Source organism: Halichoerus grypus, chromosome 2 (genome assembly GCF_964656455.1).
Source record: "Halichoerus grypus chromosome 2, mHalGry1.hap1.1, whole genome shotgun sequence".
In the NCBI taxonomy this organism is placed as follows: domain Eukaryota; kingdom Metazoa; phylum Chordata; class Mammalia; order Carnivora; family Phocidae; genus Halichoerus; species Halichoerus grypus.
The window spans coordinates 67864683-67882852 of record NC_135713.1 but is presented as its reverse complement, the minus strand read 5'-3'; the positions used below and the strand labels follow the sequence as shown (position 1 = coordinate 67882852).

The window sequence follows — 18170 nt, the reverse complement described above, 5'->3', positions numbered from 1 at the left end:
ACTTCCAGGTAAAGTGAAGTTAATAGTTAATAAGACTGTATCTACAGTAGACATATTTGTTATTTTCATAAACCATTAAACCTTCCTATATAGTTTATATACATAGAGAGAGAGAACCTCTACCTAAATTGGCAGTTCAGTATACATTTTACTGTTTGCCTGTCTGTTTTCCAAAATTATGAATTAAAAAACCCTTGAGGTATTATAAAAACCTTAATACCTTCCTGACACAGATGTAGCCATTTGATAATCTAGTGTCCTCATAATTTTCCATAGTCAGCGATTTTTCCATAATTGACACGCTCAGAGAGAGAGGTTCCTCAGTGTCTTCTGAGTAGAGGTCAGGCCTGGCTTTGACATCTGCAGGGTGTTGCACCTGCAAAAAATGGTTTTGACTGACCAGTAATGTGATAAGTGGGTAACCGTCACTAGAGAAGGCCTTTTGGAAGGAATGTATTCACCCATCTACCCATCCTATTACCCATTCAAGAATATCTACTGACTGCCTACATGTGCAGTCATTTGCATGAGTAAGATTTACTCCTTGCCTCTCAGACAGTGACAACTTAGAAGGAAGATAAATGATCAATTTGAGGCAAATGTGCAATTAATTTGAAGGAATGAGCAAAGTTAAGATTCAATTTTGGGGAAAATCACCTATGTTTTGAGAATTCAAGCAAGGATGGAGAGGTGGGAAGGGCTGTGAAATCAAAGAGGCCTCTCAAGAAAGAGCTTTGCTTATCTACTACGATTACTGAACTTTCCCACCCCAGCAAAACTGACCACTCCTGACTTTTTCCCCTGTTGTCCCACCAACAGCTTTCAGTACAATTACCTTTAATTTTGTTGCTTAATTTTGTTTATGTTTTCCCTCAAAATTCTGTCTTGTTCATCTCTGTATTACCATCCCCTAGTGTAGTATCTGTTCCTAATAGGGATTTAGATGATGGATAGCTTTATCGGTCACAGTGGTTGATATTGGACTAGTGGTTATCTGCACTTTGAGAGTGTGTTGGCTATGAAAGCAGCTGGAATAATTAGGTTGGCTCCACACACATTAATGATTACTAGGGTACATTTTTCATCTACTTCATAGTACTTTCCTCAGTTCTCTGCAAGGATATAGTTTTTGCTCAATAAATACACAATTACTTGCTATTTAGACAAGCTAAGCCAAGTGCTAGTGCTTGCTTTACTTGACAGCTCATGGTTGTTCTTTAAAGCAGATATAAAGAATGTGAGGGGCGCCTGGGTGACTCAGTCGGTTACAAGTCTGCCTTTGGCTCAGGTCATGATCCCAGGGTTCTGGGATCAAGCCCCACATCGGGCTCCCTGCTCAGCGGGGAGTCTACTCTCTCTCTCCATCTGCCTCTCCCCCTGCTCATGCTCTCTCTCGCTCTCTCAAATAAATAAATAAAATCTTTAAAAAAAGCAGATGTAAAGAATGTGGAAAAAAAAGAGTAACAGGAAATACAACGTTGGCTCTTAGAAAAATGCTCAACTTCTTTCACCATCAAAGAAATGTAAATTAAAACCACATCGAGATATCATTCGCCTACCCATTGACAAAGATCAGGAAACTTAATAGTATTTTTTAAGAACATTCAAGTGAAAAACTTGCGCAAACTAGAATAGTAGTTTCTGGAAAGCAATCTGACAATGTGTATCAAAGTTACAAATGTATCTACTCTTTGACTCAGGAATTCCACTTCCAAGGATGTTAAGATCAGTATTCTCATATGTGGGAAATGATGAGTTGGGGATGTTATTCAGTGCAGCATTGTTTGTGAGAGAAACATATCAAACGTGTCTGGTTCAATAATGGTACTTGGTACAGTGGAATACTGTGCAGTTGTAAACAGAATGGAGTTTTCTTTTTTGTATTGGTGGAGGAAGAATCACTACGATATGCTAAGGAAAGACAGGAAAGGTACAGAATAGTTTGTTATAATTATGCTATTCTTTGTGTAAAAGAAGGGAAGAAAGAAAGCACGTGTGTGTTTACTAGACATGCAGGAGGTACGTCTGGAAGACAACAGAAGAAAACTAGTAACATTGATTTGCCCTTGAGGAGGGGAACTGGGTAGCTGAGAGGCAGGAATGGGAAGCAGAGTTTTCACTGTGCGCCCTTTCTATTTTTGAAATGTAAAACCTTATGACTATATGGCCTATACAAAAATTAAATAAAAATAAACAGAGGACAGCGGATGCGGTGGTTCCCGGCAGGGAGCAGCTGTTGCCATGGTCACCTGCCGCAGCTGTCACACTGGTGTGGTCACCTACAGTGACATCTGCTGGTGCTTCCCGACAGCTATTTTAGGTCCGTGATTTTCAAACTGCTATTTTGAAAGTGGGCCGTGCAGTCAAGTTAGTGAGTCCAACTAGCATTCGAGAGAAAGAGAGAAAATCACATAGAACCGAAAATTTCAGAGTACATAACCAGTAGTAAAGGTAAGTCCTGCTGTGTGAACTTTTGTTTGATCTTTTTATATACATATGTGTTCCGACATAACCTATCTCTCTTACTGTGCTCAAAAATGTTAGAAAGCCACCATCCACAGTGGTGACCTTTCTCAGCCTATCTAGACTTCCACAGTTCCTCTTGAGCAACCAATATATAATAGGGAAGTTCCCATCATGGTGGGGCCAGGATTTCCAGACCATGGATGTGGGGTTCCCACCTTTGCAGCCTCGTCCCTCTGCTTATGTCTCTGTTACTACTGTACAGAGTCTCTAGGCTGTGTGTCTCCTCATGTGACAGCACATCCATTTTTTAAGAGAGTGCATTCCACCCCAATAGTCAATAGGGCTGTTTGGAGTCTAGTTGGGGTGATGGGGACCAAGACCCAACTTGCAGTCCTTTGTGGATCCTGAGCTTCAGTGACCCTGTAGCACCTTCCCTTCTCAGATTGACCCCGATGCCTTGGACCATGCAGCTGCACCATCTGCAATGCCCTTCTCTCCATCTCTGCTTACTTCCTTCTGGTTTCCTTCAAGATCCTGTCCAGTGCTATTTCCCCCATGGAACCTTCCCTCATTTCCTCAGCCTAAAGTGATTTCTCATGTAGTTGCCATGCTCTCTTGATGGCAACTGAATGAAACTTGGTTCAAACTGGGCTCAAGCAAAGAGGGGAATTAGCTCAAATAATTAAAAGTTCAAGAATGGTTTGGATCCACGAGCTAAAGCCACCATCAGTTCAGTCTCTCTCTTTCTTTCTCCTCGCCCCCCATTCCCTTGCTTTCCTCTATGTTGGCTTAATTTTTAAAAAGACACTTCTTTCACAGCAGCAAAATGTCTTCTGGAAGCTCAATGATTATGTCCAACAAGCTGAATTCCAACAGGAATAAAAGCCTTGTTTTTCTCATGACCCTGCCAAAAGTTCCAAGAATGGGTCCCACTGCCTAACTTGGCTTATGTGTTCAGCACTGAATCAATCATTGTAGTCGTGAGGTTAGAATTCACTCATTGGTCAATCTCACATCACATATTCACCCCTGGAGACTGGCCAGCCCACTTGTGGAGAATAGCTACATGGAGTATAGAAAGGGACGGTTCCTCAAATGTATATTAAAAGTGCTGTCACCTGAAAGAGGGGAATGACAAAATAGAAAAAAACAGCAAATGTCCTTGTCAAATTGCTATCCGTACAGTGAAAATGCCAATGACCTAGTATGTTTTCTTGTGGGACTACCTCACCATTGTGACAATGAATCACTTGTGATAAAAATGTAAAGCAAGTCAGATTAACTTGTCAATTCTTATTGAGTAAGCTATCTTATTCAATTGTTTCACATATTTCGGGCCTCTCCATGATGTGTTTTCCCTCAGGATTCTATTTCAATTTCCCATGAACCAATTCTTACAGGAAACGGAGTAATTTGTCAATTTCTAAAATCTATACCAATGATAGAAATATTGAACTCATTGTTTTTTTGCCCCATCGATTTTGGCCAAATATTTTAATCACAATAGAAACTCAAAATCTATGAAAGAAGACTAACGTATACTCTGAGGAGCATGTCTCCCACTTCTGCTTTAGCTCATTCTTTCTCAGGAAACAAAATGTTTTTAAAGAGAAACATCTTCACACATCTGGTGTGATTTTCTAGTTATCCAGTTTAAGCCACAAAAAAAAAAAAAAAGTGGTATCATCTGTTTTTCTTTTATACGTTTTGAAACATGAGCCTCCGAAAGCTATTTCCTAACATATGTCAATTTAACATCTGCCAGCTCCTAACTGATAGCCAGAAACAGCCGTGTCTGCAACAGTGCCAAGGTATTTCCCATTAGAACTGTCTTCACTTTGGGGTCGTCAGTAATATTTTTACTCTAGGGGTAGCCGATTTCCCTAACTTGAAGGAGACATGTGAATTAGAGGCACAGAGCAGGAGGAATAAATAGGATGATGTCTTTACAGTTATGTGGAAGTATAGCAGAGGAAAGTCCCCCAAAAAAGTATTAGATAAGAAAGCCTATGTCCTAGGTCACAGACTCAACTTCTTCTTCTGGGGGAAAGCATGCTTCACGATACCACATGCTAATTTCTCCTTGTTCTTCAATATCAAGAGTGTTTGCAAACAGAATTAAGATGCATTAGCCATATCTAAGAGTACCCAACTACGTCTAAAGCTTCTTTTACATCTCTTCTCTTTTTAAATCCTTTGATGGAGTTTAAAGTGCTTCAGTGAGCTTCAATTTCTGTCTAGAAATTCATAACAGAATGATATTTTGACATTTATTTTGAAAGAGGTGGCCAAAATGTTGGTCCTAGGAGAGATCAATATTTTCACCTGCCCTAAGAGAATCTGGTGCTGAATTTAGTAGTTCAACAATTTTAAGACCTAGCAATTCAGGGCCTCCCAATGATTAGTGTCATTTGTTCCCTTCATTCTCCCCACCCCAGTAACATCATTGCATCTTCTTTCATTGGATTTTAAAGGAGAGGCATCACTGTGGGTTCATTAAGGTCAAGGCTATCTGTATGTTATTGTTGCTGTATCCTCTATGTCAAAGCCTGTGCTTGACACATACTAAGTGTGGAATAAATGAACCAATCCTGTCCTGAAATCCTGAGATCTGACATTTGCTCTTGGAGTCCTCAAATTTGGGTATCTTAGATAGTCTTACATAAATTATAAAAACATCAAATTGACTTTGATAAAGAAAGAAGAAATGAGTTCTCAGGATTGGACTTTCGTAGGAGAACTTTAATGGTAGTTCTCTCTAAATAAATGTGGGAACTCACATGATACCAGATACTATTTATGGTAACGGCCACTTAATAACCTTTCAGTGAATATAGTGGTTTTGAATATAAATGTAGGGGTAGTGGAAAGAGAAGGAACTTTGGAAGCTAATGATCTAGAGTTGAAATCTTGGATCCACTCCTTGCAAAGTTATTTAACCTTTACTTCCTTGTCTTCCAAATAGGCATAACAATACTAGCATGTAGGCCTGTTGTAACAAATTGAGTACAATGATTAAATAAATAAATAAATAAATAAATAAATAAAAGCTTAGCAAAGTGCCTGTTCCTTGCGGTCCTTCACTAAGTGATAGTTACTATGATCCTTGTTATAACTGTTCTGATATTATATAATACAGAGAACAGACTCAGTTACATATAACCCAAACACTTTCAAGCTTTATAAGCTAAAGCCAAACTCTACCCAATGCTATGTTAGTCATCTAGCAGAATGGTAAATGGTGCTCGTTTTTCTGTCATATCTTCAGCATCTCAATTTTTGCCATGGCTATGAGGAGACAGCTCTAATAAAAGTCATGCCATGAGGCCTATAAGACAGACCCACATAGTATTAATGGTAATGAGGTAAGAGACACGTTTAGTATTTCAAACCAGGTTTCCCCTGTTGAAATTATACCTTCCCAATCTATGACATATTATTCTACAGACTCAAGTGTATATTTGCATTTTGTAAATTGCAGAGACTTAGCACAAATGTCGCAGGTTAATTCTTAATGTGATGCCAAAGCAGGTTTCTAAGGGAGCCCTCTCAGCCTCTCTCCCTTTATTTCTCCTTCCTTTCTGAAGGTGTGCCAGGCACTGTGCATACAAAAAATATTTACAGTGGATGAGATAGGAGATGAAAGGGATTCCAATATGTTTTTTATTTTGACCTGTTCTGGAAAAGGTGAAAGCCATTCCACGTAAAGTTAAGTGCTGTAAAAATACATTGACTGTTAGTTCACTAGAGTCATACTGTGAGTTAGGTCCTTAAAATTTTCTGACACATGAAAAGATTAAATAGAAATAATTCCAGTTTCAACCTTACAGTCAATTTGCTGAAGTCTTTTAAAAAAAATAGTTGCCATAATCTTCCTTAACAAAATAGTTGGAGTACAGAATGCAAGTCTTCCATACTGTATGGGTTGATGAAAGGTATTTCTTGGAAATTATTTGATAATATGAGCTATAAGCAAGGGTGAAAGTTGTAGTTCTACCCAACTATTTAGTTTCGTATTATTCTAGCAATAGTTTATCTCTAAAGTTACTGATTATGGTGATAAATTACTTAGAAGTTTACCTACTTTTAGAGAAAAAAGAGGCCTATAATTTTATTTTATTTTATTTTTAGAGAGGGAGAGCATATGCACGTGTGAGCAGGGAAGGGGGAGGGGCAATGGGAAAGGGAGAGAGAATCTTAAGCAGGCTCCTCACTCAGCATGGAGCCCAACATGGGGCTCGATCTCATGACCCTGAGATCATGACTTGAGCTGAAATCAAGAGTCAGATGCTTAACAGATTGAACCACCCAGGCGCCTCAGAGGCTTACAATTTTCATATGGCTATAGTGTATGAACAAGAGAGCATTTAAATGCAACCCACCTATAGACATAATTCCAGCCAAAACTTTTTGGATATATTACTTATTTACAGACAATATATCAATATATAATCATCAGGACATTAATTAGGTATACAAAATCTGAAAGCCCCCTCAAACCTGTCAGAGACAAAGAGAAAGTTAAAAAATTTTGCACATTGCTATTTCATGAATTTTAAGATAATTTGCTTCCTCAGAAGCATTCAAGACCAATATCGATCTGATTCATTATTTGTACAATTCATAGGTTATAAAAGGTAATTATAATACACTATCCAGTCAGATTAGTTAATGATATATTACTATTTTCTAAGAAGCTTCCTCTTCCTGTCATGCATACTTCTAAATAAACTTACAGTTCACTCTAGATTTAATTGGACTTTATAGAGGTAGTTATGATACATGTATAATAAAATAAACAATACTAAGTCCTAACTATAATTCTCGCTGATCCCCAGCAATACCCTTCATACACCCACGTCTCCCACGCTATTCTAATCATATGTTCTACCTTCACTGCTTTCCATTGCTTTCTCTCCTGGAAATAGTATTAACCCTTTGTTTATCCAGACTTGAAACACTAAATTTTTCTTCTCTGCCTTTCTTCCCTTTCCAGGTACCAATTGCTGCATAACAAACCACCCTAAAATTTGTTCGCTTAAGCCCACAACAATCATTTACTAATATTCTGTTAATTGCTCATAATGTGCAATTTGGGTACAACCCAGCAGGGACTGCTTTTCTCTGCTCCACCTGGTGTCAGCGGGCATTGCCGAAGATAGCGCCTTCTTGCAAGACAGCACTGGCTGCAGACTCGGAGCTTACCGGTCGGTTGGGGGCCTCTGTTCCTCTCCATGTCAACCTCTTCACAGCGTTTCTTGGGACTTCTTCACAGCACAGAAGCTGACTAACAAAAAGGAGTGGTCCAAGAGGCCTAGGAGGAAGCCGTAAGACTTCTTAGGACCTAGAGCCCCACCGGTATCAGAATGCTACTACCTTGGCCACACTGATCAAGTAAGTCACTAAGACCACTGGGAGTCACGGCAAGCAGAAAGAGTCTATGGAAAGAGTGGCAAAGAATTTGAAGACATTTCTAATCTACCACGTCCTAGATGTTTATCCAAGTTCCGCTGAAATCGACCATCATGGCATCTCTCACATCCATTTCTCATGCTTTCAGCCACCCAAATCCTCTTGTGCCGAGCAGGCAAAAACATCTGCATTGGCAGTGCCAATGGATCAGGAAGGAGATGATGTGAGACCCTTGCAGCAATGTGGTGGCCTCCGAACAGCCGCGGAGGCAGCTTTGGTCATGTTGAGGCATGGGAGACATTACAGGGAAAAGACATTTTCAACAGAGGTCTCTACCATTGTCATTTTCATCTGTGTTCTTATAATCCTCTTTAAAATCACTTGCTAAATTCTCCCTTCTACTCTGTGGCGTGATTTTCAAAAACTGTATGTGGGTATTTATAAAGAAAAAAAAGTGGAGACACATTTGTAGATTCTTTGTTTTTTGGGTTTTTTTTTTTGTTTTTTGTTTTTTTTAAGTATCTGGGCTACTGAAAACAAGTTTTCCTCCTCTTGGAGTTCTAGAAAGGAAGGGAAGATTAATGCTGATTGAATTTATTAAATTCATTTGTGGTCAATGTATGATAGTTGAATTTCATTTTTTAATGTGCTATAGATATGTTACTCGCTGCATAATCAAAGTAGATGGAAGCCTCATGCTCACTTTATAAGATGTGAAGTGTGATTTTTACTCTAAATTATTATGGACGTATCTCATTGTTAACCTTTGTTTTTATGGTAAGTTAGCAGGCAATAGCTACAGTTTATTTGTTTTTGTGTCCCCTTATTTAGGACTATGACCCTCTGTTACGACACTAGTCTTAAGAGGGAAATGATCTGTGTTACCATAGATCCCTATATGGTGTGGTTTCCAGGAATGCATTGTGGACATAAACAAGGACTGCCTGTACTGTTCCAGGAAACGGAAACGAAACAAACCAGCACTTGAGTGAACACTGAAATGTACCCCACAAACAAACACTGGATCAGAGTGCAAGACAAATAATGATTCTAACGGAACTTGGGAAAGAGCACTAAATGGGATTTAATATATTGCTCCCTAACTGATCTCTGTTTATGACTCTATAGGGGGCTAATTATTTTCCTCAATACTGTGGCAAAAAGAACCAGAGGGGACAGGAAGAGCAAGAGCAATTTGGCTCTCAGTGAATTCTCAATAAATGTTGAACTTCACTGAGACCAATTTAATACTTTTAAATGTAATAGAATGTTATTTATACAAATGATTTTTGAGCAGCATTTTCAAGTTTGAATTGGGTAGATAACTTCCTAAATTGATCAACTTATATCCAATTATTTCAGGAAAACATGACTGGAGCACACGTGTTCATTCTATTTAAATTTTACTTCCATTTGGGTCCATTTTAAAATCTGAAAACCTTAAAACTTTTAAACACTTATTTTTATTCTTTTTATTTTTATTTATTTACTTATTTTTTAAGATTTATTTATTTATTTGAGAGAGAGTACACAAATGGGGGGGCAGGCAGAGGGAGAGGGAGAAGCAGTCTCCCCACCAAGTAGAGAGCCCGACAATGTGGGGCTCGATCCCAGGACCCCCGGATCATGACCTGAGCTGAAGGCAGATGCTTAACTGACTGAGCCACCCAGGCGCCCCTAAACACTTATTTTTATTTAATATGCTGTGTTTACAATGCAATGCTAAGTGAAAACATTATAACTAAACTATATTTTCCAAATTTTCTACAATAATCTGAAAAATATTGTAAATAATTAATTCCATGGGCAACTCTTAGAATATATCTAACTGGCAAATTTGATCCAGAGTTGATCCTTACTTAGCATACCATATAAACCAGAAGCTGGGACATCCGTCTCCTCTTCTTCTAAACCTCAGCCACAGTTAAAGATCCATGTATTTTTCTAGCAGGTGGATATTTCCTAAAAGCAATTTTTTTCAAAGAAAGGAAAATGTTATCTCTTTCACACGAGCACTTTCTCCCTTACTGATTTTCATATTTCCTCCTTTTCTTACAAACTTCCAAGGTGGGGAACAAAGTTGACATTTATATTTTGAAATTTTCTCTGGATCAGGTAAAAAAGCATGTGAATTGCATGATTTTGAAGAACAATGACACAGTGGATAGCTGCTTTAGGGTGAAGATATGTAGGGAGGGATAAAAATGTCTGTCTTGCTTCTCATAAAATATAAATGAATCACTAAAATTTTCCTCCCATTACTTCACAGTAACTGGGGTACAATTTATGAGATGCTGAAAGTAGAAAAGTCTCTTGCAAATTAATTTTGTTTGGTGGAGACTGATAACAGCATGGGAGAAGTGGCTCTTGCCATTTGATCCAGGATCCTGGAGAGCTATGGCTAAGATTTTTTCTTCCTGTTTACTCGGTGTATAATTTAGTATGATTATTTGTAAATCGAAGCCTGAAACTTATTACCTAAAAATGGTGTGTAGTGAAGGGAGCTTGGGTGGCTCAGTCGGTTAAGCGTCTGTGCTTGGCTCAGGTCATGATCCCAGAGTCTTGCTTGGGATCGAGCCCCGCATCGGGCTCCCTGCTCAGTGGGGTGTCTGCTTCTCCCCCTCTCTCTCTGCCACTCTCTCTCGGTGTCAAATAAATAAATAAAATCTTTAAAAAAAATGACGTGTAGTGGATATGAAGGAGAAAGAAGTGTGAAATAGAGGAATCTGGTCAGCAGATACGTATCTTTGTTGAACAAAGGGTATGAATATAATTTCTTTTTCTTGGCTGGCCTAGGGTAGCTGCAAGATGAATGGCTCTGATAGCCAAACAGATGACAGAAAATACACTTAAAAAAAAATCTTCCAATGATATTATAGGGCTCAGGTAACATGATTTTAATAGTCCACATGACTCTAGAAATAGAAATACCACTGGTTCTCAAAAGGAAAAACTAAAATGAAAATTCTATTTCCTGTGAGAAAGTGCTAGAAGAAATCATTAAAAAAAAACAAAACAAAACAAAAAAGGGGTTCCTGGCTGGCTCAGGCAGTAGAGCATGCAACTCTCAATCTTCGGTCATGAGTTTGAGTCCCACATTGGGCATATAGATTACTATAAAAAATTTTAAAAACAATAAAAAAATAGAACCCACTTCGCTATTTTTTATTAATATTGCTCCCTGAAAACAAAAATAAGATAGTATTGCACAAATGACTATAAAACTGTGAGGCCATTAGAGATAGCTGAACTGACATGTTAGAATGTTTTTATTTCCTTAAAAACAAAACTTGAAAAAAAAAATAAATAAAACTAAGCTAGAATGTTGGAGCAAAAAGTTTTTTTCAAGTTATGACACATTTTAAGTATATAATGAATACCCATATACTTGCTACTTAACTTTATCAAATCTCAACATTTTCCCTATTTGTTTTGTAAGAGAAATGATACAGTTGAAGTTTCCTGTGTCTTTCCTTCGACCCTCTCCAGAAATAACATGATAGTGAACTTGATGCTTATTTCCAAGAATTTCTTTATTATTTGATAAATAAATATCCATATACAACTTGTCATGTTTTTAAACTTTATATAAATTGTAAAATAATGTAACACTATAAAAACCATACTTACTTATCCATTCAACTATTTCAGAACATTTAGTTGTTTCCAAATCTTTGCTGTTACAAAAGATGTTGCCTCTGTTATATATCTAGAAGTGGAATTGCTGGGTTGTAGAATATGAGCATTTTGAATCTTCCTTAAAATTGACAAATTGCCTTTGAGAATGATGACAAGTTCCATTCTGCCAGTAGTGTACAGGAGTTCCAGTTTCTACCCATTATCGGAAAGCTTAGAGTTAACAGATATTTAAATTTTCATCAGCACGACAGGTGACTTTGTAGTTTTAAGTTGTACTCTTTTAATAATAGTGAACTTAAACACCTTTTCCTATGTTTATTGGCCATGTAGCTTTCTTGCACTGTGAATGGATTGTTCATTTTTCTATTAGATTATTCATTTAAAAAATTTACCTGTAGGAAGTACATATGTATTTATTTCTGTATTGCATGTATCTGGGTCCAGGGCTTGTCTTTTCTCCTTGTGATATTTTGAAACACAAATGTCAATTTTTGTTTGTGCTTTGGTATCTTATATGAGAAATTATTCTTATCCTGAGATGAAAAAAAAAAAAAACCAACCCACAAACACTTTATTTTCTTCTTACAGTTTTAAAGCTATGGTTGAAAATACCTAGGTCCTTAGTTGTCCTGAAATTTGTTTTGGCTCATGTGAGATTAAGATTTAATTTTGTTTAAATTTAGTGTTTTCCCACATGAATAACCAACTCTGTCTTTGATTTTTGGGATGCCACCATGGATTTTTTTTCTTGGATTTCTAATTCATTTCATTAGTCAAATAAGGCAAGTTATTCCCCACCTCCATATTGTTCTTCTTAAAACTCTATTTTAAATCATGTGTTATTATATATGAATTATATAGATTATTATTTTTGGGTTTAATATTCACTCGTTAATTTATACAAGCAACTGTATTGGTATTTTGACTGGAATTGTATGTTTTTTGGAATTGTATTTAATACACAGATTAATCTGGAGAAACCAACATTTGTATATTATTTAGTCTTTCCATCCATGAACATTGTATATCTCTTCATTTATTTCAGGACTTTTTAATGCTGTTTAATAATGTTTGACAGTTTTCTATATAAAGGCCTTGCACATCTTTTGTTAGAGTTATTCCTGAGTACTTTATACCTTTTGTACTTATAGTGAATGGGATAATCTCAGATATTATGTTTTCCAAGTGGTTATTGTGAGTATACATATAGTAATGCACTTGATTTTTGTATGCTCATCTTGAGAAGAAAGTTTTAAGGCCAAGTTGCAATATTTACTAGCATAAATTTTTATTAAATAAATTTGACATTCATTCTAATTCAGCTAAAGTCATGGTTGTCTAAAGATGAGTTAGTAATTACCTGCATAGGGGAAAAAAAAAAAAAAAAAACCTGTCTAGGAGTGCTGACTAAAACATTGTGGATTTATTGCTTTAAGACTATTAAATTTTAATGGATCCAGTTTGGTAATGACTTAATGACTCCATCTAGTGGTAGCTTGAAGTTCTAAGTGTATTGGCAAATGCACTTCCAGGTTTTACTGGATAGCTACTTGTGTTTAAAATATGATAATAATCAATATCCTTGTTGGAAATGTCAAGAAACAGCAAGGATTAATTTGACACATCAAAATTAATTATGCATGTTGTCTTAAGTGTTGTTGATTTCTAGATTAGAATGAGGTATGTTATGGAGAATATTATGTACAACCTCCCATGCTGGAGCCAACTTGTATATATATAGATTTAATTTTATCATAGGTCATGTTCGAATCACTTTTTTTTTTTTTTTTAAAGATTTATTTATTTATTTGAGAGAGTGAGAATGAGAGAGAGTACATGAGAGGGGGGAGGGTCAGAGGGAGAAGCAGGCTCCTCGCTAAGCAGGGAGCCCGATGCGGGACTCGATCCCGGGACTCCAAGATCATGACCTGAGCCGAAGGCAGTTGTTTAACCAACTGAGCCACCCAGGCGCCCTCGAATCACGTTTTGAAAATAACACCAACAGCTGGCCAAAGTCAATCCATATGACCCAATGAGGACTAATTTATAAAGTTAAGGGCCCTTTAAAATTAGAATTAGTTTTATATTTTACTAGTTCGAACTTTTTCTTTATGTAAGAAATAACAAAAATTTAAGCATTGGGACAACTTGGTAATCATTTGAAGAAAGTATATTTAATTCTAAAATAAACTCAAGATGTATTTAAAATTTATATGCACACACAAAGTTTTTTTTAATATTTTACTTATTATTTATTTATTCATTTATTTAGAGAGAGCGCACGAGTGGGGGGAGGGGCAGAGGGAAAGGGAGAGAGAATCTCAAACAGACTCAGTGGAGCGTGGAGCCTGACACGGGGCTATATCCCATGAACCTGAGATCATGACCTGAGCCGAAACCAAGAGTTGGATGCTTCATTGACTGAGCCACCCAGGCATCCCCACAACAAGGTTTTAAAAGTGTAATATTAAAGCTTACTTAATTTTGAAGTGGGGAAGACCTTTCTAACGATAGACGGAAACTCTAAGAGTAAAGGGTAATTAAAAACTTCTGTAGGCCAATAAAAAAAATTAAATTAAAACAACAGTGGCATATCTTTGGTAAAAATTTAAAAGTGATGATGCCCTGTGTTAATACAGGTTAAGAGTGAAGACATCAAGAATAGGCTTTATTATATTGCTAGTTGAGAATATACTTGGAATAAACTTTCTCAAGGGAGATTTGGCAATGCTATCAAAAGCCTTACAATATGCATAGTCTTGGCCCCAGAAATTCAGAATAAGTATAGGCATGCAACAAAGAAATGATTACAAGAACATTCTTTATAGCACTATTTAAAATATTTAAAAATTATAAAAAATATAAATGTCCATCAGTAGGAGAACTGGGAAACTAATTATTAGAGGATATACTTACAGTAGAATTCTATGCTATTATGAACCCTAATGCTATAGAATAATATTTAAAGATACTTAAAATATTTTTACATATTTAATTATGTAATTACACAATTAAGAGGAAAGTTAGTCTCAGAATATAGTAAATGAAAAGCAGAGAGTACAAATCAGTATATTTTCATTTTTTACAGTATTTGTTTCTGTTCTTAGGCAAAAAACAGAATTGAAATTCAAGAGGGTTTATATTCTGAATTGTGATGTTATGGGCTGCATGTTTGTGTCCCCCCCGAGATGTATATGTTAAAGCCCTAACCTCCAATGTGATAGTATTTGGAGATGGGACATTGGAGTAATTGGGGCTAGATGAGGTCATTGTAAGAAGAGACACCAGAAAGCCTGTTCTCGCTCCATCATGTGAGGACACTGTGAGAAGAAGGCAGCCATCTAAACCAAGGGGAGAGGGCTGACCAGGAACCAAGTTGGCCAGCACCTTGATAATGGGATTTCTGGTCTCCAGAACTGTGAGAAAATAAATTTCTGTTGTTAACCCACCCAGTCTGTGGTATTTTGTTACAGCAGCCCAAGCAGACTAATAATACGTAAGAGGTGATAAGATTTTCTTTTCTTCCTTTTCCTAATTATCTGTATTTCCAAATTTTTTTTCCACTGAGCATACTATATTTGTAATTTTAAAAGGTATTGTAAAATATATTAAATAGGATTAGAGGAAATTTCCAATGCATACAGATTATTCAGAGAGAAACTCATCATTAGTAAAATCAGTTATTCAAACCTGGTTTGTGATTACCTTGCCATATCTTCACTAATTCTCTTCATACACTAATTATTTGGCCTACAATTAGATTTAACAAAACAGACTGAATCTTTTCTTAGCTATGAATGTCAAAGATTGATAAGGTTTCTAGATATACCACTGAAAAAATTTTATTTTCTTCCCAAATAACTACTCTACAGTTATTATTTGGGAACATTGACCATTTTAATCATTATATTTCCAATTAGAGTGAGTAATTAGCATTCTGTCTTGAATCACATGCCTAATAATGGTGAAATTCTTTATTTTCTTTGCGTTACAAGGCATTTTCCAATTATCTTACCCATCCATCCTATTTTCCTCCTATGCCGTCAAATTTCTAAGAAACAATGGTACTCCTTTCTATTTTGTTACAATTATATATAACCAAAAACCAGAGGTGAGGTCATGAGTTCTTCCACTGTATCTAGTACACACATACATGCACACCTACACACACACACACACACACACACACACACACACACACACATGCTCTCTCTCACCCACACTTCTATCAGTTTTATTTTTATCATCTCAATATCCCCTGCTAACACTGGGTATATGCTGGTATGCTGGGGAGGGGAGAAATGAAGGAAGTAGGGCTACATATTTGAAGAATGGCAAATTTTCTTTGTGGCAGCAAAGGGTTTGAAAAATCTTGGGATCTGAGGAATATGGAGTCCATCTCCAGAGAGCTGAGAAATTGGCAGCAAGAAATTTCTCCTCTGGGACAGAAATCCACAATCAGTGTAGAGAGAACACTCAAAATGCTTAACCCTGTGATATACATTCATCACTTGAGCTACCTGACAGCTTTGAGCACTCTCCTTACATTGCGATAATTTCCCACATTATATGTCTCACCTTCCCAAAGAGGAAGCCAAAAACTTGCAATCTCAGACTCCCTGAAGAAGGGGGCAGGCATGTGACCTAGCTTCCTCTAACCAGAGGAACTATCCTTTGGAGACAGATCTGGAGAGAGCATGTGAGGAAGCAGTTGCACCTCGGTTTGGGGGCAGGCCAGGTGGGGGAGGGATTCATTTCTCGCAGGCAGGGAATGGCAGTGCTTTTGGAATCCAGTTCTGAGCAGCACTGGTGCCAAGTGTCAGTGGTGTTTCTGCCAGAAAAGGAGTGGTTGACCATTGCTCATGGATGTTCAGATTTATTGTTGGATCCTCTGGCCCTGCCAGATATTCTGTGAACTGCCTAATATCCTTGCATCAATTCCTTTTCTGCTCAAATTTGCAGACGTGGATTCTGTAGATTGCAATTAAGCATTTTGCCCAATATATTATCCCAATCATAACACTCTCTCCCTCCTCAAAGCAAAACAAAACAAAACAGAGCCAAACCCTAGTAAAATTTCACTGTCCATTTTTTAATTACTACCAAGACCAACCAGATTTGTAGATATTCATTTGAAAATTTTAAATGTAAATCAGTGTTATTTATTTATTTACAGAGCTTTAGTAACTAAAAAAAAAAAAAAAAGAAAGAAAGAAAGAAAGAAAAAAAGAAAAAACAAACCCAAAAAACAAGAAACAAAACCTCCAAAAACCTTTTTGGCCAAAGCCTCTTCTGTCTCTCTGCAGTGATCAGCAGCATTCTTTCTTCCTGTTGTCTTGATTCCAAGGATTCAAACAGAACCTGTGAAGTTGACAACTTCCTCATTAACATATGTTTGATCTCTGCAAAACCTCTATTCATTTACTGGGTGCTTAACCACTTATTTCCCTGAAATTCTACTTCATGTTGCATGCAATGTTGACTATCACATGAAAAACCTAGGGATCAGCCCGTGAAAATCTTCAGCGTAAACATAAACACCAGTAGGTGAGTGTTTTTACTAGGAGAAATGTGTATCCTGGGTGAAGGGCGAAAAGGACACAGGGGGAATCAACCAAAATACATTCCCACATGCAAGGGCTGTAATTAGTTAGAAACCACTGCATTCAACAATAGGTGAGCATCAGATTCAAGTGGTGGTTGAAGTTAGATTTTTTCCCCAGCTTTACTGAGATACATTTGGCATAAAACACTGCAAAAGTTTAAGGTGTACAACATATTGATTTAATAAACATTTATATTGCAAAATGTAAAATGGGAATTTAAAGAGATTGTGGGTACCTAGTAAGTATTTCATCATATGTTAGAGTAGTTATATCTCAAAAATAATTTTTATTTTCCACTTGGAATACTATACCACATAAACATTTATATTTTATGAGGGTTATTTTTAGCTAAAATTTATTGGACATTTAGTACCAGCCAGCACTAAGACTTTGTATCCTGTAACTCATTTATTCATCCTGACAGCATGAGGCAGATATTGTTAACCCTATTTTAGAGACAAAATGATTCCCAGAGAGGTTAATTAATTATCCAAGGTAATACAACTACTAAATGACAGAGGGGGCACCCGTCTCTAGGTCTGTTACACACCCAAACTCCCTATGCTGAATTATGAAGTCTATGCAGCAACACTGAAATATTGCTTTTGGCCTTATATTAAATGCCAAAAGAAGAGTAGAAGATTGTATACACATTATGATGGAACAATGTGAAATGTTATACAAATATGGACAAAGGCTTGGAAGAAAGCATATGTCATTCGTCGCTTGCTTTTGTGTCCAAGAAGCTAAGAGAATCAGGAAATACACCTTAAACAAACAAACAAACAAACAAAAAGATCGAGTGTGTGTATGGGTGTGTATGCACAATTTTTAATGGGAAAAGGAAAAGGGGTCAGGAAACTTGAACCCATTTACTAAACACGTAGAATACATAGGTTCAGATCTCACAGACTGTTTTCTGTGCAGTTGGGTACTGGGATTACTGGAGTTTTGTTTTTCCCAGTATTTTTTCTCCAAAGTTCTTGAAAGCTGCTATATTGCTTTTATAATAAAGAGAGAGATAAGAATAAGCCATGCACAGAAGCA

At 36.9% G+C, this 18170-nt stretch overlaps 1 long non-coding RNA gene across 3 annotated transcripts in view; it reads right to left on the bottom strand.

Moving 5' to 3' along the window:
• LOC118555131 (uncharacterized) overlaps positions 1–18170 on the bottom strand; it is a 224562-nt gene that overhangs the window by 23893 nt on the left and 182499 nt on the right. For 2 of the 3 annotated variants that reach the window (XR_013445654.1, XR_013445652.1), the window contains one exon: positions 16613–16878. The exons of the other annotated variant lie outside the window; for it this stretch is intronic. This is a non-coding gene — a long non-coding RNA (uncharacterized LOC118555131). Of the gene's footprint in view, positions 1–16612; positions 16879–18170 lie in introns of those variants that run through there. 3 annotated transcript variants of the gene reach the window in all.